This window comes from Octopus bimaculoides, chromosome Z, assembly GCF_046866305.1.
Source record: "Octopus bimaculoides isolate indiv1 chromosome Z, ASM4686630v1, whole genome shotgun sequence".
Taxonomy (NCBI): domain Eukaryota; kingdom Metazoa; phylum Mollusca; class Cephalopoda; order Octopoda; family Octopodidae; genus Octopus; species Octopus bimaculoides.
In genome coordinates, this window is record NC_142944.1 from 52,175,539 (window position 1) to 52,200,538 (window position 25,000).

Here is a 25,000-nt window from a genome sequence, read left to right on the forward strand (position 1 = left end):
TAATGCTAAAATTCTCTATGCAGACTTCATTCCTGTATGAACTAGATAGAATTTTTTTTATTCAAAACTTTTATACAGAAGAAACAAAGAACATTTCTTTTGCTTACTGCTCGCTTGGTTTCCTTGCACAAAAAATACAGAAATTTTGAATTTTGAAAGATTATGTGTATGAGAGACTATTTAGTTTAGACTTCAGGAATTGGTAAGTCTTAGAGATTATTATTATTATTGCTATTTTTAAGGGGTTAGCAGAATCGTTAAGGATTTTAAGGATTAGCAGAATTATTAAACATGCATCTGGATATAGTTCTTGTCATTCTGAGTTCAAACCCCACTAATATCTGGGTTTTTTTCCCCTTCTGAAGTTGATAGAATAAAATATTAGGATAGATTTGATTGAGTAAATCCTTTCTCAGTTTTTTTTCAGGCTTTGTACCTATATTGAAATAAATTATTATGGAGTGGTGAAACAAGGGACCCCAACAGCCAGGTTGTGGACTGGTACCAGGCTGGCTAGTGGATCATTCGCTACCGGGCCACAAGGAGAGAATAAATTTTAAAACTTTATTTCTATTGTATTGACTACAGGTCTACATGGTGTTTTTGTATTATATCATCACCACCACCACCACCACCGCCACCACCACCACCACCACCACCACCACCACCACCACCACCACCACCACCACCACCACCACCACCACCACCACCGTCTACCAAATCCACTCACAAGGCTTTTGTTGGCCCAAGGCTATAGTTGAAAACACTTGGCCAAGGTGCCAAGCAGTGAGACTGAAATTCTGCGTGGAAAATCACGTCAATAGTAATAATGACACCAGCAACAAAAATAATAGCGGGGCAGTCCATTTTTAGCGTAATTCAGGGTAAGCATCACTCAAAAATCCTGGATTACTCTGCCATCCCCCAGGCATGGTAAAGTGCCTTCTTCCAGTTTCTTACCTCCTGCTTAGTAAAGTATATTCAGAGTAGATCCATTCTTGTTGCAGTTTACCACTTTTTGATAAACACACTAGGCATCTGTCATATCAGTCGTGTCGTCGATAGCAATGGTAAACTATTCAAGACTGTAACACACCTTCCAAGCTCCTACTGACATTGACCGCCATTTCTTCAATTCTCAACGTAACTGTTCTCGAGGACAAACTGATTTCTGAAAATAAATCCTTTTTTTTTTCTGGACGTATAACATCCACTACTTTCATCATACATTCCTTAAAGAATTCACCGTCGCTGAATGGCTTTATTCTTTCCGCTACCGAATCTTGAAACTTCATAACTGGCACGGGTGCTTCTGTCACTTTTGCAATCTTAACGGTGAAGAAAGAAGACTGCTTAAGAAAATTGTTTTTCAGCCTTGCTACTTCATATTCTCGTGCCGATCCAAGGAGACTGTTGTAATTGTTATGATGAACCTCAATGACGTTTGATATTACTGCCAATTAAATTCGAAAACAAAGATGTTGAAAAATAAATGTTAATGAAGGTTATTCAGAACCTGTCAAAAATGCTTCGCGGGTCGGATTAAAATGTTCGGTGGGCCGTGGTGTTCCGGCCCCTGCTGTAGATTACCTCTTGCAGCATCTCTCGGAGGGTGCAGGTGAGGAATTTGCTTAACATTTACATCACATTATCTCTTTGGACAGCCCAGAGTAAAAACTGAGCTCATTATAAACCAATTCTTGGCAAATTTTATGCTATGTTTACAATTAAGTTCTTTATCAAGCAAAAATTGCCCATCTTATTTTAATGTTTTTATAAGTGTAAATCTTTTAGCCATAATATTTGCAGCTTGCCGAAGTGGAATTTCTATATCTAGAAGATAAGGATAAAGGATAAAACATCTTTCTCAAGCCGTGTGGACTCATAAGGGCCGGTTTCCCGGTTTCCGTGGCTCGTGTATATTTACACCCTGGACGGGATTCCGGTCCGTTGCAAGTTTGCTCATTTTTGCCAGCCGAGTGAACTGGAGCAACGGGAAATGAAGTGTTTTGCTCAAGAACACAACGCATCGCCCGGGCCAGGAACTAAAACCAAAATCTTACGATCATGAGACCAACACTTTAACCATCAGGCCAGATGCCTTCAAGTATTTAGAAGATGGAGATGTTTTATGCCCTCTTCTTGCGCTGCAGCTCCGTTATGTTGTTTCATCATATGCCTCTCCATTCTCTATGAGATCCTAGCAACTCAGTCACATCATCATCTATGACTTCTTAAAACTCTACATTAGTGGTTCTCAACCGGGGTCCATATAATATTCTGGTGGGTTACACAAGCAAGATAGTAGATTGGAGATCCACGGTAGTATTTTAGGGTCCCAGAAAAATTTTGTTGTAGATTTATTTATTATAAGAAACAGCTAAGCTTCGTTCTCTAATGTCTTAAATAGTTCAACCTACACAAGTTAATATGTGAAAAACGAAATAGAAATTTTGAAAGAAATATCTATAAAACTAGTTTTAAAACATCGAATGGCTATAGGGTTCCATAAGACTGAAAAAGTAATCAAAGGGGCCCATAGATTTAAAAAATTGTTGAGAACCATTCTCTACATTATTTATTAGCACCAAAGTAGTTTAGTAAACTTGATGTAGACTTTTAAACTTTTAACTAGTAAAATTAACCCGTAAAATTAAAGGTGTCGCCATAAGCTTTGCCAAATAACTGACAGTATTTCTATATCGTATGACTCGGCTATGTCATCTACTGCATCCATAAGGTCGACCCTTTTTCAGAAGTCTCCAACAGTAGGTTTATCATCACTATCAAGTACTTCTATGATATCTTTTATAGTTCCTATCCGTTTGATGTTATCTGTCACACCGTAATTCATTGGCCAAATCAAAGATGTGTTCTTGGGGATATTTCACCTACGAGAAGGATCATTTAAGTCCACTGGCTAGTTTGATGCATTGGCTAAAAAGAACAATGCTTTGTTGGAAATATTACTCCGAGCTCTGTTCCTTTCTTCGGAAGAAGAAAAGGTTTTTAATCCAGTTTTGGAAAATGCTGGTAGGCATCGATATTTCAGGCAGATTAAATTTAGCATATCCCTCAAGGATCTTGGATTTCAGAAATGATAAACGAATAGGCAATTTAATTTCATATAAGAAGCAGCATTTCTTCACTCAAGAAGCGTTAAGCGATTTTTGGAAGCTTTAAAGACCGATGTTGAGATAAAAGTCCTAGTAGGCATGTGATACTAGAAAATCCGAGTTTCCCCAGTAGTGTACACTTGTTTTCATGTGCAGCCGTCTTTGAGCAATATTTTCTTCTGCTTCCCAAGATAATTACTAGCGTCTCCTGTATCAGCACTGGCAGCTTTACAGGTCATTTTAATTACGTGCTAATTTAGAAGCCTCTTTATCGTTCGAAATCAACCTTCGATTGCAAGAAAAAATTAAAAAGCTTAGAATAAGTAGCTGGACCTTCCAAGTTCCGCGAATTGTCATACAAACTTTCCCCTGCACATTTCGTCCAATCTGATCGTCGATCGACACATTCAAGAGCCGTTCCGTTCCAATTGCTTTTTCAGTTCTGCGAATAAATAATGTCTGGGTGTTTTATATCCATTTCTGTACTTGGCCTAGTTTTAATCATATGTTCATCATACAGTTCTATATTTAAGAGATGAGAAATTATGTAAATTATTTACATTATTTAGATTTGAAGGATATTTGTCCTCATCTTGTTTGTTGTTAACACAACGATTCGGCTGATATACCCTCCAGCCTTCATCAGGTGTCTTGGGGGAAATATCAAACCTGGATTCTCATTCCTAAGGTATTTTATAATAATAATAATAATAATAATAATAATAATAATAATAATAATAATAATAATAACAACATCGAAAAATACCTTAGGAATGAGAACCCAGGTTAGAAATTTCCCCAAGACACCTGATAAAGGCTGGAGGGTATATCAGCCAAAACGTTGTGTTAACAACAAATAAGATGAGGACAAATGTCCGTCAATTGTAAATAATGTATTCATCAATTCATTCCGGAAAATGTCGTAGAGAAGAATTCTAGAATTTTTCCTATCTGCGTGTAATAACATATTATGTTGAGTCAGATGGTTGACTGTATTTAACAATCTTTGCTTTTGCTGGCAGCAGTGAGGTATAGGATTCGGTAGGTGCTGCTTTGAGTTTGTTGTTGTAGAGCCAGCGAGCAGAAAATGGTAGGAAAATATGAGTTTGATGTCGTTTGTATAAAAGAGTATCTCTATAATTGGTTGAGGTGTGAGAAGGTCTCGTGTAGGTATAAATCTAAAAGTTTGGTTAATATTGCAGATCACATTAATATACCGCCTGTAAAATTACCGGTTTGGAAGTGTTGTCTTTGTAAAATGAATCAAGTAAAAGTCGGCATACAACATCAAGCACTTAACTGGTCCACGGTACATCAATGTACAGTATAAAATATATTGGCATAATCCCATTATTATGTAATTGGATTATGTTCTACTACTTCTACTACAGTGGAGGCGCGTGGCTTAGTGGTTAGGGTGTCAGCATCATGATCGTAAGATTGTGGTTTCGATTCCTGGACCGGGCGACGCGTTGTGTTCTTGAGCAAAACACTTCATTTCACGTTGCTCCAGTCCACTCAGCTGCCAAAAATGAGTAACGCTGTGATGGACTGGCGTCCCGTCCAGCTGGGGGGGAATACATACGCCATTGAAACCAGGAAACCAGGCCCATGAGCCTGGCTAGGCTTTAAAAGGGCGCAAAAAAAAAGAAAAAACTTATACTACAACTAATATTATTTTTAGTATACACTCATTTTATTATACCAATCAGTGTATTATAATGTTCACAGCACCAGTGTTTCACTACTCACACAACACCATTGTATTATAATGTTCCCTATGCCATCGTGTCATAATGTCCAGTGTACTACTGTATCATGATATTCAATATATGACGGTATTGTAGTGCTCACTACATGGCTGTATTATACTGTTCATTATCCCACCGTATAATAGTGTTCATTATCATAACTCTATCATAATGTTCACTACACAACTGTATAATAATGTTCAGTATACCATTGTATCATAATGTTCACTGCATAACTCTATCATAATGTTCACTACACAACTGTATAATAATGTTCAGTATACCATTGTATTATAATGTTCACTACCCAATTGTTTCAAAACGTTCACCACATCACCCTTTCACAACTCTCACTACACCACCGCCATATTAAAACGTTCTCTACTCCTCTGTTTCATTGTCGATACCACAACCCTTTATTTTTATATTCCCTCCACCTCCACCGATGTCATATAATGTGCAGTATTTGACTGTATTAATATATGCTGCTTAGTTTGTTTCTCTATAAGCAGTACGCCATTAAAATCGTTTGGTTCAGCAAAGCTTAGTCAAGAATTTTGTCTCACATTGATGGTGTAGAGCTTTTTGAAAATTAGGAAGTTTACATCAATAAATTCTTTCTCTTATACTCTCTGCCCCCTGTCTGCCTCTCACCCCCCTCTCTCTTTCTCTTTCTCTCTTTCTTCCTCGCTCCCTTTCATCATATTCCACTTTGTGTAAAAGGAAATTAAGGGGGTGTTCCTTTGTAAGTATACGCCTTTATGCTCCAGTATGGCCAGGACTTCAATGGTTTAATTCCATTGAAGAACTAAAGAAGCTTCTTACACCCCGACTCTTCTTTCTGTCTCTTCCCTCCCCCTCTCTCTCTCTCTCTCTCTCCGTGCCCCTCTCTCCCTCACACATACACACACACTTAATGCCTCTCCCTTTTCCCCTTTCAATCGCAACATATATTCATACACACAAGCTGACTTTATCAATCACTCATACAATCTTTTTATTTGTACGATTTCTGTTCTCTTTTCTTTCTTTCTTTCCCATCGTTATCTTGCTTTCTTCTTTCGCACCCATATACATACGCACTCATACACTTCCCTTTATATATATATATATACATATATACATATATATATATATATATATATATATATATATATATATATATATATATATATATATATATATATATATATATATTTAGTCTCTTTCTTTTCCACTCACCCATTCTCGTCACTCCCCTCCACTTTCTGCCTCTTTGTCAGACACATGACGGTACACTCGCATACACACAGATATATATATACACACAGATATATATATATATATATATATATATATATATATGTATGTTAATAAATTAAATAAATTAGAAATAGATAAATAGATAAATAGATAAAGAGGTAGCTTAACAGATAAAGTAGATTGAGAATTAGATTGGATAGATTGAGAAACAGATAGCATAGATTAAAAGAATTATGTAGATTTGGCAGACAGATAGATAGATACAAGCATAGATAAATAGATAGATAGATAGATAGATAGACACAGATAGATACATGCATAGGTAAATGGAGAGATAGATAGACAGACAGACAGACAGATAGATAGGTAGATGGATAGAAATAGATAGAGATAGAGATAGATAGAGAGATAGAGAGATAGGGAGAGAGGTAGATAGAAAGGGCTATCGATCGATCAATCGATCGATAGACAGATACTCAGAGAGATGGTGGACAGGCAGTTAGGTAGAAAGTTAACAAGCTAGAGAGAAAAACCAATGAATAAATAATTAGACTGACAGAAAGACAGGCAGACAGAGAGAAAAACTGACAGACGGACATACAAAAAGGTAGATAGATAGATAAATTGATATGGAACTATATAGTTGGATAGATATATACATAAATAGACAGACAGATAGATAGATACAAAGATTCGATAGCTAGATAGGTAGATAGATAGATAGATACGCAGACAGACAGACAAACAAGTAGACATTTATCTATCTATCTATCTATCTATCTATCTATCTATCTATCTATCTATCTATCTATCTGTCTGTCTAACTATCTATCTATCTGTCTGTCTGTCTGTCTGTCTGTCTGTTTCTCTCTCTCTCTGTTTCTCTCTCTCTGTTTCTCTCTCTCTGTTTCTCTCTCTCTCTCTCTCTCTCTATATATATATATATATATATATAGAGAGAGAGAGAGAGAGAGAGATAGATAGATAGATAGATAGATAGATAGATAGATAGATAGATAGATAGATAGATAGACAGACAGACAGACATACAAGCAGATAGATCAATAGATAAAAAGACAGATTCGATAGTTAGATAAGTTGACGGACAGATAATCAAAATAAATAGATCGACTGGATGTTAGATAGATCAGATAGGTAGATATCTTAATCAGACTGAGAGATAAATAGACTAGATAGATAGATAAGTTGATTGCTAGATAGATCGAGATTGGTTACTTGATAGATTAAATGTTGATAGATAAATGAATAGATTCGATAGAGAGAGACATATATTATATGTTTAATAGATTGATAGATCGGTAGATACTTAGATTTATAAGACAAGTAGATAGATTAGAGGAACAGATAGATAGACTAGGAGATAAGTAGATAAATGGATAGATAGGTTTAGCTTTACTGCGATACGCCAAATAATATAGTTGATCGACGTTGATGTACTTCTCTCACATAGAACATGTAACGACGCTGGAGTAACAGCACTGGAACCTAATCACAGGTAAAGCAGAGAACAACAATATACAGACACCCTTGTTAATCTTTTTACTTAAGAATTTGTCCATCAGCTGAACTGCTTTCCCATCTTGAAAGAGAGCTGAGATCATACATAAACGAAATAAGTTTATGGTTGAGTAGACATTTTCAAAAACGAGATGAAATGTAGATCTAAAGAAAAGCGAAAACTCTACAAAGACGACTGTTGAAGACCAGTGTTTCCATGATCAGCTTTCTTCCGTAGGTGAAGTTCCTGGGAATCCCAATAAGTACTTGAATTACTAAACCAACTTCTTCAATCCTTCGCTTGGTCGGCCAGCCATTGTGATCTGGTTCACTAAACACTTTGCCACGACGACTGTTCACTTTCTTCAAGCTAAAAGGCTTTTCACTTGTTATTTACACACACACACACACACACGCGCACACACACACACACACGCACACACACACACACACACACACACACACACACACATACACACACACACACACGCACACACACACACACACACACGCGTGAACACATGGACAAGGTCTCTTAATACAGACAATTTTACACACTCACGCACTAATATCAACACGCTCGTAGAAAGACTGCACCCATATACAATCACACACGCACACACACACACACACACGCGCACATGCGCACACACAGTGGTACACTTGCATACATATAAATGAAACATGCTCTTAGTTGGACACATACTTTTATACGGTCTCATACATACACATAAATGCACTTAAAACAATTATATACAGACTCATTCACACGCATGCGCTTAAGCATTGGCAAGAATCACGACCAGTCTCTGAGACACAGACAGACATGGACGCACACATAAAACACAATTGCTGTGTATGTGTGTGAGCAAGAATGTGTATGTGACTATTTATGTGTATGCAATACAAACACACATATGCACATACAGATAAATTCGTTGGTGTATTCACACACACCAGGAAAATATGTTAGCATACGGACACACAGATATGACATTAATTTACAACACACACACACACACACACACACACACACACATGTGTGCGCGAGCACTTTGATATGTTTATATATTTATCTACACTTACATGTGCACAGAAATGTGCATATATGTACATATATGTACACACACACACATACGTGCTTGCATACACTCACACATGCGCTGATATGCACACACATTTATACATGCATATATACATTTATTAAATCTAAATTCAAAGGTGTGGTAAGTGAACACATCCGCAAATACACTCCAAAAGTGCACGCACACACACACACACGCACACGCACGCACACACACACACACACACACACACACACTATATATATATATATATATATATATATATATATATACACTCACATACACACTACACACACACACATATATACATATATATATACACTCACATACACACTTTACACACACACACATACATATACACGAGTAGATACACTCACTCACACACACTAAATATAGGTACAGGCACACACGTTAGAGTCTTACAAGCTTGGATTAGCTGATAATGCAGTTATCACCTTTGCTTGTTAGATTCTTAACACTCAAAGAGGGAGGTTTTGCTTTCTAATTGCAGCGATAATTGACGATTTTGAATTCACTGTTTTGCTTGTCATACTCTATCGCATGCGCATTTAGCGGATCGTTTCCCACGAGGCATTTTCCCCACAGTGTAGGCGCGCGGCTTAATGGTTAGCGTGCTGTACTGATGATCGTAACATTGTGGTTTCGATTCCTGAACCGAGCGTTGCCTCATGTTCTTGAGCAAGACACTTCATTTCATGTTTCTCCTGTCCTTTCAACGGGCAAAACTGAGTAATCCTGTAACAGACCAACGTCCAGTCCAGGCGAGAATGCGTTACATGAATTGGGAAACCAACCGTTCCTATGACTCTGTATGACTCGGGGAAGATCTTAATCATATTTTCTCCCCAGCTTCACACACACAGACACACACACACACACACACACACACACACACACACACACACACACACACACACACACGCACGCACGCGCGCGCACACACAATCGGATAAAACGGATATTTGGCCCTCACCAGTTAGTTAGGGTTCCTCTCCGTTCTTCTCTGGTCTCACCATTTGCCCACTCTATGAAACGATAACATTCCACAGAAGACTTGGAATCACTATTATTGTTGTTGTTGTTATTCATCATCATCATCATCATCATCATCATCATTATCCTTATCATCAGCATCATCATCATGGGGTCGCTGTAATCAGCTGGTCTCTTAACCCCAAATTTCAGGTCTTGTGCTTAAAATAAAAAAGAATCATCGTCGTCGTCGTCATCATCATCACTTACGTTTGGGGTTCAAATTCTACCAAAGTCGATTTTGCTTTTTATTCCTTTCATGGTCGATAGAGTAAGTACCAATGGAGAACTGGGGGGAGGGGGGCGATTTAATCAACTTCTTCCCACCTTCGAACTTTCTGCCCTTGTGCCAAAATTTGAAACCATTATTATAGGGGCAATGAAATGACAGAGTCATTAACGTTTCGGACAATGTTCTTTGCCAGCTTGTACTGATAGCACTTCTGACATTTTGAGCTCATAGTTCAAATACCATCGAAGCTTTTCTTGTCAGCCTTTCCGAGTGTTGATAAAAATGAAGTACCTATCAAATACTAGATCCGATATTACTGACTCTTCCTTCTCCTCCTTTTCCTTCCACGCAACTTTTATTTATTTTTCAGATACGCAGGAGTGGCTGTGTGGTAAGTAGCTTGCTCACCAACCACATGGTTCTGGGTTCAGTCCCACAGCGTGGCACCTTAGGCAAATGTCTTCTACTATAGCCTCGGGCCGACCAAAGCCTTGTGAGTGGATTTGGTAGACGGAAAATGAAAGAAGCCCGTCGTATATATGTATATATATATATATATATATATATATATATATATATATATATATATATATATATATATATATGTATGTATGTATGTGTGTGTGTGTGTTTATGTGTCTGTGTTTGTGCCCCCAACATCGCTTGACAACCGATGGTGGTGTATTTACGTCCCCGCAACTTAGCGGTTCGGCAAAAGAGACCAATAGAATAAGTACTAGGCTTACAAAGAATAAGTCCTGTGGGTCGATTTCCGCTCGACTAAAGGCGGTGCTCCAGCATGGCCACAATCAAATGACTGACAAGTAAAAGAGTAAAAGAGAGTATGCTTAGAAATCTTAGCAATGAAGATTGTGTTTCTATGGTCCGTTAGGCACACAATAACTGTGACCTCAGACGTACTTTCTGGTTTTAGTTCATTTTGTTACTTCATATTAATTTGTATGTTTGATTTTGTATGAAAATGTTTGTCTTTTTTTGCTTGTTTGTTTCTTTCTTCTTCATCTACTTCTCCCCATTCTTACTACTTCCACCATTCACTTCTGACCTCCTAATTAAGAACCAGTGCACCAAGATCACCACGCCATCTTATTCCTCCACTCCCCCACCCTGCCCACCGAAAATGTAGACTCGCCGCTTTGTTTAGACTAACATTGCCTGATTTTCCGAGTTGCCTGATCCATCAGTACCAATATAAACACCATTGTTTGCCGTCACAGCCAGTAATACTCCCCCCCCCACCTACAACTACGACCCACCCTCCACCGCCGCCGCTACCGTCGCTACCGCCGCCGCTACCGCCGCCGCTACCGCCGCCGCTACCGCCGCCACCACCACCACCACCACCACCACCACCGCCGCCACGACGACGACGACCACCACCACCACCACCACTTCCTGCATACCATTACTTCAGCCTAATATTACTTTGAGCAAAGGAGGAAACCTCAACATGGTGGTTCGAAAATCTAGAAATAGAAGTCAAATCTCCTTCAATTAATACCATGTCTTTTTAAAAATAAAAATAATAAAAACAATAAAAAAAACCCAAAGAAGACCCACATTGACATATTGGATAACAAGGTCCTTAGTTCCTTTATACATAACGAGAAAAAAAAAAGAAAACTGGGATGCGTTAAACACGACGACGACCATGACGACGACGACGAAGACGACGACGACGACGACGACGACTACCACCACCACCACCACCACCACCACCACCTCCACCACGATCACCACTAATCCCAGCACCTCTGGCTAGCCACCTTCCAGCCCTCTAGCGACCGTCGCCAAACCTTCAAATGATATTTAGTTGAAATGAAGTCAGTTTGAACCTTCAAAAAATAGTCAAGTACACCTGTCCGTGTGGATGTGGGGGGCGGGTTTGTAAGTCATTCTTCGGTCAATAAATTACTTTCGACAGAAACGAGGTGGATGGATGGGGGCGGCGTCGGCGAGGATATGGCAGGAAGATGCGGGAGTAAGGGAAAAGTAGATAAGGTTTGTGAGGAACAGCGAGAGTGAGTGGATAGGATGGACACGATTGATAGGCAAAGCAAGCGGGCTGTCTGTCTGTCTGTCTGGCAGGCAAGCAGACAGGCAGGTATGTAGATAGGTGGGTGTACAATTAGAGAGGTACAGGGAGATACACGTGTACAGATCTTCATCATTCATATCTGAAAATTTTCCTCTACATATATATAGAGTTGTATAGATAGATTAATGTGTTTATGCACCTACGTGGGTGTATATGAATTTATATACCTATATATATACATACATATGTATGCACAGACATACACATTCACAGTATAAGTATGTATGCATGTGTGCATGTATGTATGGATCTTTTTGGTTTGACGGGCAACACTTGTTTTCTTAACGAAACACTTTCAAACTTGGGATACTGGTAGAATGTGTCATATAAAACATCTTTTTCTCTTAGCCTTCATAACAAAAATTAATTCTTAATAAGTTATTTCATGTTAAAGTTGTCGTATTTCTGTAATTTCAACCAATCACTGACGTCTATTCAACTTAATACAGTTACTGCTCTTTTTATAAACAATAATTTTTACCGGTGTTAAGAGTGTTATTCCCTGTTTAATTATATCATTATTCCCTAGTAAGGGTTTTAGGGTTAGGGTTGGTGTTAGGGTTAGGGTTAGGGTTAGGGTTATGAGTTATAGGGTTTTAGGGTTAGGCTTAAGGTTATGGCAAAAATAATCATAACCCTAACCGTAATCCTAAAACTAACCCTAACTCTAAAACCCTAACCCTAAAACCCTAAAGCTAAAACCAGTACAAACGCACGAACGATGTCATAAGTAACAGTGACAAACGAAATATATACCGCTGATAGTTGTTGTTGACAACGGATAGTTTTTGTTGACAAACAACGGCACTAATTTTATTCAAGGGAAAAGATCCCCTGACACCGTTGTTTACATTCCACGGCGTAATTGTTCTCACCTCAATAGACGTCAGTGATTGGTTGAAATTACCGAAATACGACAATTTTTTACATGAAATAACTTCGAATACAAAATTTTTTATCTGTTCTATAACACAAAATATACAAGTATTCGAAGTTTGAAAGTGTTTCGGTACCAAAAACACTGCATAAAACATAAATGAAAAATGTTGCCCGTCAAACCAAAAAGATCCGTATGTATGTTTAGTCTATGTATGTTCTTTCAATGTATGTACGCTGTATGTATGCTATAGATATGTACGTACGTATACATATGTGTGTGTACATACGTACACACGTATGTTGTGCGAATGTATACACATATGTCTGCATGAATGCATATGTGTGTTTGTAAGTATGTACTTTATATGCATGTGTGTGAATGTGTTTCTGTGTTTTTTTGTGTGTTTGAGTACATATGTGTATGCGTATATGTATGTGTGTGCGTGTGTGTACGTGTAGAAAGCGTAAACATACGTGATGTATCTCTTGGTCTCTCTCTAAATACTTATATCTAGAGATGAATTCATGACTTTCATTTGTACCATTCTGGTGTTGAGCTATTTTCTATCTCTTTTAATTTCACGATGTTTTCCAGGGTAACCATTACAGTGAGTATATCGCCCACATAGATGTATATCGCATCTATTTAAACATACGATTTGTTGTAATGGGCAAATCGGACGCCACTGAGAAAACAACAGAAAACGTAGAAATCAACTCCAAAGTAAAATTCAATATTCATAACAGTCCAAAGAAAATCCTTACCATACAATATCTCTGTTTCTAGGCATAAACATTCTAACAGAAAATAACAGATATAACACGTTTGTTTACATCAAATACACAAATAAATTCATATACTTACATGGAGATAGCGGATGACCTCACAAATACAAAACACCAGCGGCATTTAGCATTAGATTCTTCTACGCAAACAAAGCACTTGATGAAGAAATACTCAGACTAAAACAAACATCAATCAACAATGAGTATTCTGTCAAAGTAAAAAACCAAATCTGGAAAAATTCTAGCACAAAAACACAACGAATACATCAGAAAATATATTTAAAAAGAATATATAAACCACATATAAACTGTATGAAACGATCCATAAAACAGACCAGAAAATACTTTACTCTTTACAAAATGCTTAAATTAAGACAATAAACTACAAAAATATCAAAATATAAAAAAAATATACTTATCATTTACAAATCACAAATCTTTAAGTATCCTTTCAATTAAAGGAAAGGCTTTAAATTCTTTTTTAGAGGAAGGGGATAGTCGATTACATCGACACCGGTGCCCGCTAGAACTTATTTCATCAACACCAAAACGATAAAAGGCGAAGTCGAACTTGGCAGAAGTGTATGTGTATATACACACGAAATAACCCACGTACGATCCACAGAGCAAACCGCACGCATATACACACACACGTACACACACATATATATATACACATACACACACGCACACAACAAATACAGGCACACACTGCTAGAAAATCATACCTACACAACTCACATACACGCACACACACACATACTCAAAAACTGCCTTCCCACTTTCTACTGACCATTGTCCACAACCACTCCCAAATTATTCCTGCTACTAATTACTTCCACAACGTCACACGACAAACACACGCACTAACAGATAAACAACCAAACCACACACACACACACACACACACACACACACACACACATACATACGTACACACACGGACCCGCGCTCATGCACACATACTTACCTCCCTCTTGCACTCTCCTGTCTTAGAAAGAACTTTTCCTCCGCCCCTTCCTCTTCCGGTCCTTCCACAATGTAACCTCGTGGACATCGGTGGCGATTTTTTCTTCTTCCGTTTTTCCCTTCTTTGGACTTTCCTTATTTCTGACGAAGAACGCCGCTCGAAACGTCATATTCTCTCTCTTTCCTTTCCCGAGCGTCTAGTAACACAATCTGTATCACGTCCTCACGTTGTTTTTTGTTGTTACTTTTTTTGTCTTTTTCCTTTTTTGAACTTATATATATATATATATATATATATATATATATATATATATATATATATATATATATATATATATATATATATATATACACACACAATCTGTTATAGACAAATGCGGTTTTGGTATTCCATTACCAAAGTAAGGATTATAAACTTCACGAAACCAACTGCTATACTGGCCATAGAAGCACCATGCTCTTCTGCCGGTCCACTATGCACTTACAGTAAAGAACAATTGCAATAAACACTAGTAAACAATAAAATCTATCCTATACGGAATAACCTACAAAAGCAGATAATGATGGAAGCAATGTTCATTGCTTGGGCTCATCCCAGAAGCATCTACTCACGGATCAGTTCACTTAAGTGGGTTTGCGCATATGCAATTGCTTCTGGGATTTAAATTGGGGTCTTATCAACCCTTGTTGGGCCGCATGAGTGATAGTGATTTGAAACTTCCCATGAGGTACAAACATACCTACGTATGTATATATGTATGTATGTGCACCCGGAATCACGTGGTTGGGAAGCAAGCTTCTTACCACACAGCCACGTGTGTGTGTATATATACAAATAAATACATACAGATAGACAGGCAGATAGACGACCAAACAAACAGTTAAACGACCAGAAACACAGATAGATAAGATAGACAGCAATGGAGATGTGTGACGATCGATAGAGAAATTAAGATAAAAATAAATCGAGTGGAAAATTAAGAGGAAGTAAAACAGAAAGTGAGTCTGAAAAGAAGATCGCTGGAGAGAGAGAGAGAGAGAGAGAGAGAGAGAGAGAGAGAGAGAGAGAGAGAGAGAGAGAGAGAGAGAGAGAGAGAGAGGAGGAAGAGAATGAGAGAGTCTCAAGTTGAGAAATGCTTCGAGAGTAGAATTTGGTGAATGGAAATTACGCAGAAGCTCGTCGTATACGTATGTAGTTATATGTGTCCATATCCGCGTTTATCTTTACACCGGTTAAAACTGATGTGTTTATGTTGTCTTCCTTTATGCTTGTGACAAATAGTATTCGCTAAAATAATTAGCAGGCTGAGCTTTAAGTACTGGGGTCGATATCATTGACTTAAAGTTTGAAGGTAGTCTTTTTTTTCTTTTCTTTTAAACCATTAGAAGAATAAAAATTTCTATATTTCAGCTAACACTGATATACACAGAATAGCCAGATGCAAACGAGTGTCCTGTGTATTTTTATATAAACATAATGGGAACATAACTAGAAAACAACTGGGCCAATTGTATGCAACCCTTACTGAATTTTCTCAGCAACTGACTACCATTCTTTTACTATCCATTGCTATATGTGTACTTACTTAGGACCAGTGTTATTAGAGGCTTTGTTATATCGGATACACATCGCTGCATTCTTTGTATTTGGGATAATTACTAAATTAAGAACGCGTTAAAAGTGCTAACTTTTGACACTATGAAGTTATTTAGAGTAAACCTACAGATTTTCGCCATCATTGTATATTAAATTAATTGAAGTTAAGTACACTTGAGAATTAAAAAACACTCGTCTTTTTAAATTTAAAACTAGAAAAGTACTCGGAGAGCGCAGACCTCCGCCAAACCAGCAGGAGCAGCACTACGACGACGACGACGACGACGACGACGACCACCACCACCACCACAATCACCACCACAATTATCCTACCACTATCACCACCACCACAACCACCAACATCATCAGCAGTATTGTCATTGCATCCACTTCAACCATATACACGGCCATCAATGTTATTATGACGGTTACCTTGGCAGTCACTTTCACCACCACAACCAGTATAACCACTGCAATACCACCATCACCTCAGCATCATACATCACGCCGCTCCTGTCGCCATTATAACCACTGGTACTATTTTATCCTTCTCCCATATTTATCTCAACCATCGTCATCATCAACCCTGTCTCCGCTTTCTCCACAATCGCCGTCAAAGCTACGATCACCACAATCAGTTTCTTTACACAGTTGAAAATCCATTATCCGATACTCATGGGACCGAGATTGTTGCAGATTTTTGATTTTTCTAATTTCGGAGTGCTTTATTAAAACAAAAATTGCATCTACAAAACGGAACAGTTTCAGGCTAGAAACCAGGTCTAAACACAATAGCTTACAGACATACTTTGAATGTAGTTCTATATAAACTTTAATGATTTTTTTAATACTTAAGACCACCAGAAATGTTAAGATATCAGCCTCTACCCACGTTGTCATGCTTTGGTTAAAAGGTTACAGCATAGATTAGATTACTTAGATAAGTTTCGGCCGACGTTGACTCAGGCCATGTCTAATTTAATATCACCATCTGGAAGAGATACACAGTCAGCTCTGGGGAACCGTAGCCCATTCAAGCAGGAGGTTATTGCTTTCAGAGACATATCTGGGTGTGGGTGGTTTATCTGGTATTTGTTGTGGGTAATCATCTAGGGATCGTTTGAATGCCGTGAAGTCACTTTCCTCCTTTATGTATGTCTGGCACGATGTTGAAGAGAGCAGGGCCAATTGAAGTGAAATAGTTCTGTCATAGTGTTGTGATACGACACGAACATTTCTGTAGAGGACGGATGGCACGGGGGTCAAGCCTTGGACGAATTTTAAAGATGGGCAATGTTGATAGAATATCTTCCACATCGTACAGATGATATAGAGCTCACAGCGGCGGTGGAGGGAGCAAAGCCTGAGCTTTTTGAGTCGATCCCAATAGTTAAGACTTTTCATGTCATCCTCCGCAGACCTCCGCCAAGCAGCTCATTTTAAGATAGATACGCGAGTAAAATTACTAATAGAGAAACGAAAAAAAACTTTGGGAGCAGCAACGCCACCATAGGTTAAGTGGAAACGATGAACGTGTTATCAAGGGAGATAATCAAAGAACGTAACATTGTAATACTACATGTAAAATAAATATAACAAATGAAAAATCCTTCAAGAATCCATAAAAATTCCCGGATTACTACCAAAATTTCATCATCTGTTTCTTGTGTCATTACCAACGTTTTCTACAAGTTTCATCAAATACCGTTCACAACGTTTTGAGTTATTTTGCACACAGACAGACAAACCAACGTCAATGAAAACATAACCTCCTTCCTTGGCGGAGGTAATAAAATCTCTAGAGAAAGAAGGATCAGATAAAATGAGGTACAACTGGCTACACATCATTAACAGTCTTTATCACAAATATTATTCTTTTATAATACATTGAAGCATTAAAAAACTGATCTATCTATCTATCTGTCTATCTATCTATCTATCTATCTATCTATCTATCTATCTATCTATCTGTCTGTCTGTCTGTCTGTGTACATATATAAATATGTGTATGTACATACGCATGAATGTGTGTGAGTGTGTGTGAGCGCTTGAATGCGTGCGCGTGTGCGTGCACGGGTGCGTGCGCGCACGCGTTAAACCGCAAGAACTTGTGGTTTACATAGCAGTGAAGTTTGTGAAAGAAACCTGCGCAGTTCGTTGTGATTAGACGGATGGAGTGTCATGCATGGAACAAGAAAAAGCAAAGAAATAACAACAACAAAAGCAATAGTAACCCTTTCTTCTATGGACGCAAAGCCTGGAATTTTGTGAGAGGGGATAATCGATTACATCGACTCTAGTATTTGACTAGTAATTTATTTTAACGACCCCGAAAGAATGAAAGGCAAAGTCAACTTCGGCGGAATTTGAACTCTGAACGTAAAAGCGGACGAAATGCCGCTAAACATTTTGTCCGGAGTGCAGATGATTCAGCCAACTCGCAGCCTTAAGAACAAGAATAAGACCACCACCACCACCACCACCACCACCACCACCAACAACAACAACAATAACAACGACAATAATAACAGCAACAATCAGAACGTACTCCCTCAAACCCACCCAAACAGGAGTATCACCACCCAAACAAACGTTCTGGATAAGTATCCACAAAAAAAAAGGAAAAAAGACAAAGGATCTGTCAATCCTTTATAAAACTAGTGGACAATGAACACTATTAAACAACAAGAGATGAAAAATACCACATAAATACAAAATTACAGAACAAAGTATATTTGAGGTTAAAGAACAGCTAAAGCAAGATATCGTCGCCAAAGCTCAAAGAATCCTCCGGTATGAGAAACGCCATCGTTTCTTTGAACAAAACAAACAGTTCACTTCCAACTCCAAAAGATTCTACCAAAAACTTGGCGAAAATAAAATAGATATCAATGCAGCACCAACAACAGAAGTGGAAGAATTTCGGAAAGAAATATAGTCGGCAAAGGAACAGCCTCAGAAAAGATCCATCAAAACAACAAACGCAGCACCTGAACAACTCTGGACGCCTATAACAACTGAAGAGGTCACTCAGGCACTGCAAAAACTATGCAATTGGAAGGCACCCGGACACGACAAGATCCCCAAATTCTGGTTAAAATACCCAACAGGAACACATAGAAAGCTGGCTAAGGAGTTTACGCAAATACTAGCAGAGCCAGAGACAATACCTGAATGTTTCACGGAAGGGAAAATTATCCTAATTCCGAAATTCACTGAAACGGCAAACCCACAAAATTACAGACTGATAAATCGTCTCCCTATAATTTACAAAGCCTTTACTGCAATAATATCGCAGAGAATGAGCAAGCATCTGGAAGAAAACAACCTGCTTCCAGAAGAGCTGAAGGGATGCTGCAGGGGCTCATACGGCTGTAAAGCTCAGCTAGTGATCAATAAAGCTATACCTGAAGACAACTTCAGAAAGAAGAAGGGTCTAAGTCTGGGCTGGATTAATTACCAAAAGGCTTTTTATAGCATTCCCCATACATGGATCCTAGAAAATTTAGACATGAACAAGGTAGCACCAATAATCATAAAATATATAAAACATTCTATGGATAAATGGCAGACAGTGCTACAGCTCCAGACAAAAGAAGGACTCATAAAAAACAAATCCATCTCCACTAGAAGAAGAATATTCAAGGGAGACACATTCTCTCCACTCCTTTTCTGTTTGACACTGGCACTTTTATCTGGCATGCTAAACAAAACTGGATGTGGATGCAACTGCTACAACAAAACAATTAGCCACTTCTTATATATGGATGACCTAAAATTATACGCTACAAATGATAAACAGCTGGAAACATTACTACAGACAGTACATGGATTTATCAGAGAAATAAACCATATTATCTCTGGCTGCCCAGTCCTGGCTAAGAAGGAATATATTCACAGACACGATAGAGTTGGGACCTATATACACTGGAAGCTATGCCAACACTATGGATTAACAACGGAAAAAAGATGGTATAAACACACGCCAGAAAAGGTCACAGAAAACAAGAAAGCAACCATACTCTGGGATATACCAATACACACAGATAGAGAAATTAAGGCCGATAGACCAGATATAGTTGTCAAAAATCATGAAGGAAAACAATGCTTTCTAATTGATGTATCAATACCAGCAGATGACAACGTTTCCCTAAAAGAAATGGAGAAACTTTCAAAATACAAAGACCTGGAAGTAGGGGTAACTCGAATGTGGAATCTAAAAACAGAAACAATTCCTATCATAGTAGGTGTCTTAGGTATAATAAAAAATATTCAGACAAATACATAACAAAAACACCAGGACTTACAAATATATATAACATACAGAAAATTGCACTACTGGGTACTGCACACATTCTACGCAAAACACTTTCAATACAGTAACCATAAGAACATCACAGCAAACCACAGCACATACCCAAGGCGCACAGAGCTGCGCTCGGTAGTGAAGTGAAAGCACGTGATAAAAATAAAACTACTGAATAATAATAATAATAATAATAATAATAATAATAATAATAATAATAATAATAATAATAAAAATAGATATAACGCCGAAAAAAAAAAAAGAGGGCTTTTCTGTATGTCACGAAAGGGCAGTTACATTTAAAATGTCATATCCCGATAGAAACCCAAGCATCTAAATTTAAAGCAGGACATCTGTTTCATTCAGCCTTTCTCGCCGTTGAACCTTACTCTATTTGTGAGTAACCTGACTCGGTTAACGAACTCGATAAAACATTAAAAAAAACATGAAATAAATAAATTGATCTAAAATGTAATGTTTAATATATACACGTGTGTGTGTGTGTGAATGCACAGTTGAAATACCGCGATGATTACATACAAATTTTCAGGACATTATATATAAATGAAACACGTCGGATTTTAGACTTTCTGTTAATTCTGAAATAAAATATTTACAAAAATTTAATTGCGAGGGAAACTGCACACCAACATACTTAAGAAAAGTCACTTATGTAAACTTACTCATACATACATTTACACACACACACACACACACACACACACACACACACACACACACACACACACACACACACACACACACACACACACACATAACTGGCATTCTGGCGGTCACAACGACGAGGGTTCCAGTTGATCCGATCAACGAAACAGCTTGCTTTTGAAACTGAGCATCCCAGAGAGATTCAGCATGACACAAAATGTAATAAGGCTGGTCCTTTGAGTGGACTGGAGCAACGTGTTTTGCTCAAGGACACAACATGCCGCCGAGAATCGAACTCACAATCTAACACTCGTGAGCCACGCACTATATATATATATATATATATATATATAGCAACTGAAAGTCCCTTCAGAACCTCCTATAAGAACCACACGTCCTCCTTTAACACCTCAGAGAGATATAACGCCACAACCTTGGTCAAGCACGTATGGTTTTTGAAAGAAAGCGCCACCCAGTACAGCTCAAAGTGGAAGTTTCTGGTGAAATGTAAAACGTACTTCAACAGGAGGAAGTGCAGGTTATGACTGGCTTAGAAATGCGCGATTTTAAAGAGCTCCCAATACTCAGGCATTTACTTGAATAGCAGAGGTGAAATTTTTAACCTTTGCCCACATGAAAGGAAGTACATCGTATCATACTGTATGTCCCATCATGACTATAATCACCAGTCCTCCAACTTCGGCCTTCCACCAATATCTGGGAGTCCGGTAAAGAGTTTGACCAGAAGATACACTAACACACCCACAAACAAACACACACCTCCAACACCGCGGACACCTAGCCAACGACCCCACCACCAATATAAGCACCCACACATATTGTGCCCCTAAACACACCGCATGCACACAAAAGAGCCCCACGAATTTAACCAAGACATAAAAGAAAGGAAACAGACAAAAACAGATGTGAATGTACACTCATAAATATAGTACCACTACACAAATTCCATTTCCACAAGAAAACCAACCTTTTCCCCACATTTCCCCACACAATTTTCCAGAAAACTCTTGCCAACTTGCAACAACTCCCTCCTATCCAGTGTGGATGTTTTGGTACCTAGGGACATAACTCTTAACTCAATCCCCTGCTCGATTCGTTTCAGCATATTTTTCAGAACCACCACAAACTGGATGTGTCTATTCACCTCCAACGATAGAGAATAGTCGCCATATTCCATTCTATAACAGCTGACACTGATGAGCGCAGGGTTACATAATTGGATTGTCATCTAACACTACGTTGAATCCCTAGCGCGAAACCGATCTGTAAGATCGGCCGTAATGGATATACAGTATAATACTCTTCACTTCAATGAATATATATATATATATATATATATATATATATATATATATATATATATATATATATATATATATATATATATATTTATATAAGGGCATTACTATACAATAACGCCTCACGCCATGAGGGACTCTATGGTCAGACTACTATAAAAAAGCACATTTTTACCGAATGCGAGGAAATGCAACTCTCAAAGCCAACCCCTTAAAAACGAACTAAATTATAAATCATGATTTCGTAGTTATTGTAGTATTATACAACTTCTACTCGTCAGTATAATATAGTCAAGAAAAATAGAAATAAACAGTGAATCAACATACCAAAAGAACACCATGTATCCAGCATAGCATATAGACGACTGTTCATCGCTATTTCCCTATGTAAGTGGCGGGAATTTCGAATTGCATCACGGTAAATATGCCTCTTACTCAGAATAAATTCAGCACTGAATATATTCCGGTAATATATTTAAATTTCAATAATAGGACGAATTCTTTTACAAGAATTTATCAAGTAGCTAGCGTGAAAAAAAACCTCATAAGGGAAAAAAAAACCCATCATTTATTCCCGAAATATATATTTATATTTATATAAGGGCATTACTATACAATAACGCCTCACGCCATGAGGAACTCTAATGTGAAACAAGGAAGAAAAGAGGGATGTGTATAGCAGTGAAGTAGAAGCCAGGACAACAGAAGGAAGCAGAGCGAGAGGGGGAGATGGGTAAGAAGAAAGATAGATAGGTAGATAGATAGAGGGATCTTCATAAGTAATAATCTCAAATTTGAGTAGTATGCCGCTTAATGCCCGCTCATTGTATTCAGCTACCTGATGTCATCAACAGTATGGATGTAAATGGCACTGGATTTACTTCAGGGATTCCTTTGTGTCCACAGAATTTGATAGAATATGTGAGAAAGAAAATGGAATTCACGAGACTCTTTATCATTCACTATGATCGATTCGACCCCTCGTACACCGGTGCCTCATGGATGAAATATTTTACAGATAGTTATGGTGCATCATAGGGGCAGATATGTCTCCTCACGTGACTTGTCAAAGGGTACCCGTTTTTTTAAATCTCCGTTTCGCTTATTTTGATTACAATGCATTTTGGTGGATGGTAGTTCGCTGCTCGTTATAAGCCAAACCATCGTAGTGAACAATGAAGTCTTGTGAATTCCATTTTCTCTCTCTCTCTCTCTCTCTCTCTCTCTCTCACACACACACACACACACACACACACACACACACACACACACATGCAATTTAACACGTGTGCCGTTGGCGATTTCTTTTCCTCCTTTGGACCTCTCCCTTTCTCCTTTCCGAGCATCAAACTGATACACTTCTGCGCACGCTCTAAAAATAACCTTCTCGACATCAGCCATAACGCTTATGACCAACCTAAAGACAACGTTTATAACTCAAATTATACTACCAACCAGCAGAGCAATAATTACAATATCTATGATAACCATCCAACAAATAACACCAGCAACAATTCAAATAATAAACTGAGAACACCTACAAGTAGTGATAATAAAACGATAATATTTACAGCCAACATACCGAACAGAACCAATCCCTCATGCAGAAATAGATCCCATTGTCCTTTGTATAATCAATGTATGACTAAGGACGTGGTATACAAGTGCACTATAAACACTAGATGAGGCCCCTACGTGTATATCGGGGCATCGGCCGATTTTTTCAAAAATCAATACCGCAACCAAATCGCCAGCTTTCGAAATATCCTTAAAAGACATGTAACATCACTGGCCAATTTTATTTGGAAGCTTAAGGAATCAAAGACAAAATACGACCTTACCATGGTCTATACTGAAACATGCGAGTCCCTACAACATTATATCCCGGAAATGCCAGTTATGCTCCGAGATGTCACTCTCGATAATGTTAACAAAGGAGTGCATTATAAATAAATTGATTGAACAATTACCCAGATGCCTACACGCAGCTAAACGCACAGTCACATATTACAATTCCGACCATACATAACTTGATGTATACATGGCGCTCACAACTCTTAATACACATGAACCTGGGGAACTATATTCCAATAACTTGTATATGACATATCTTGCAATCTAGATCCATATATATATATATATATATATATATATATATATATATATATATATATATATATATATATATATATATATATATATATGAAGAATGAGATAAAAATCCAAGGCTACGAAAGATTTCAGAACATTTATAAAGCGATGGTCTTACATCTATTTCCGGGATACTTTATATATCCCTTCATCGGAGACGGTGTGAGAAAATGATTAAGCAATAATTATTCTAGAGAACATATGAAATAGA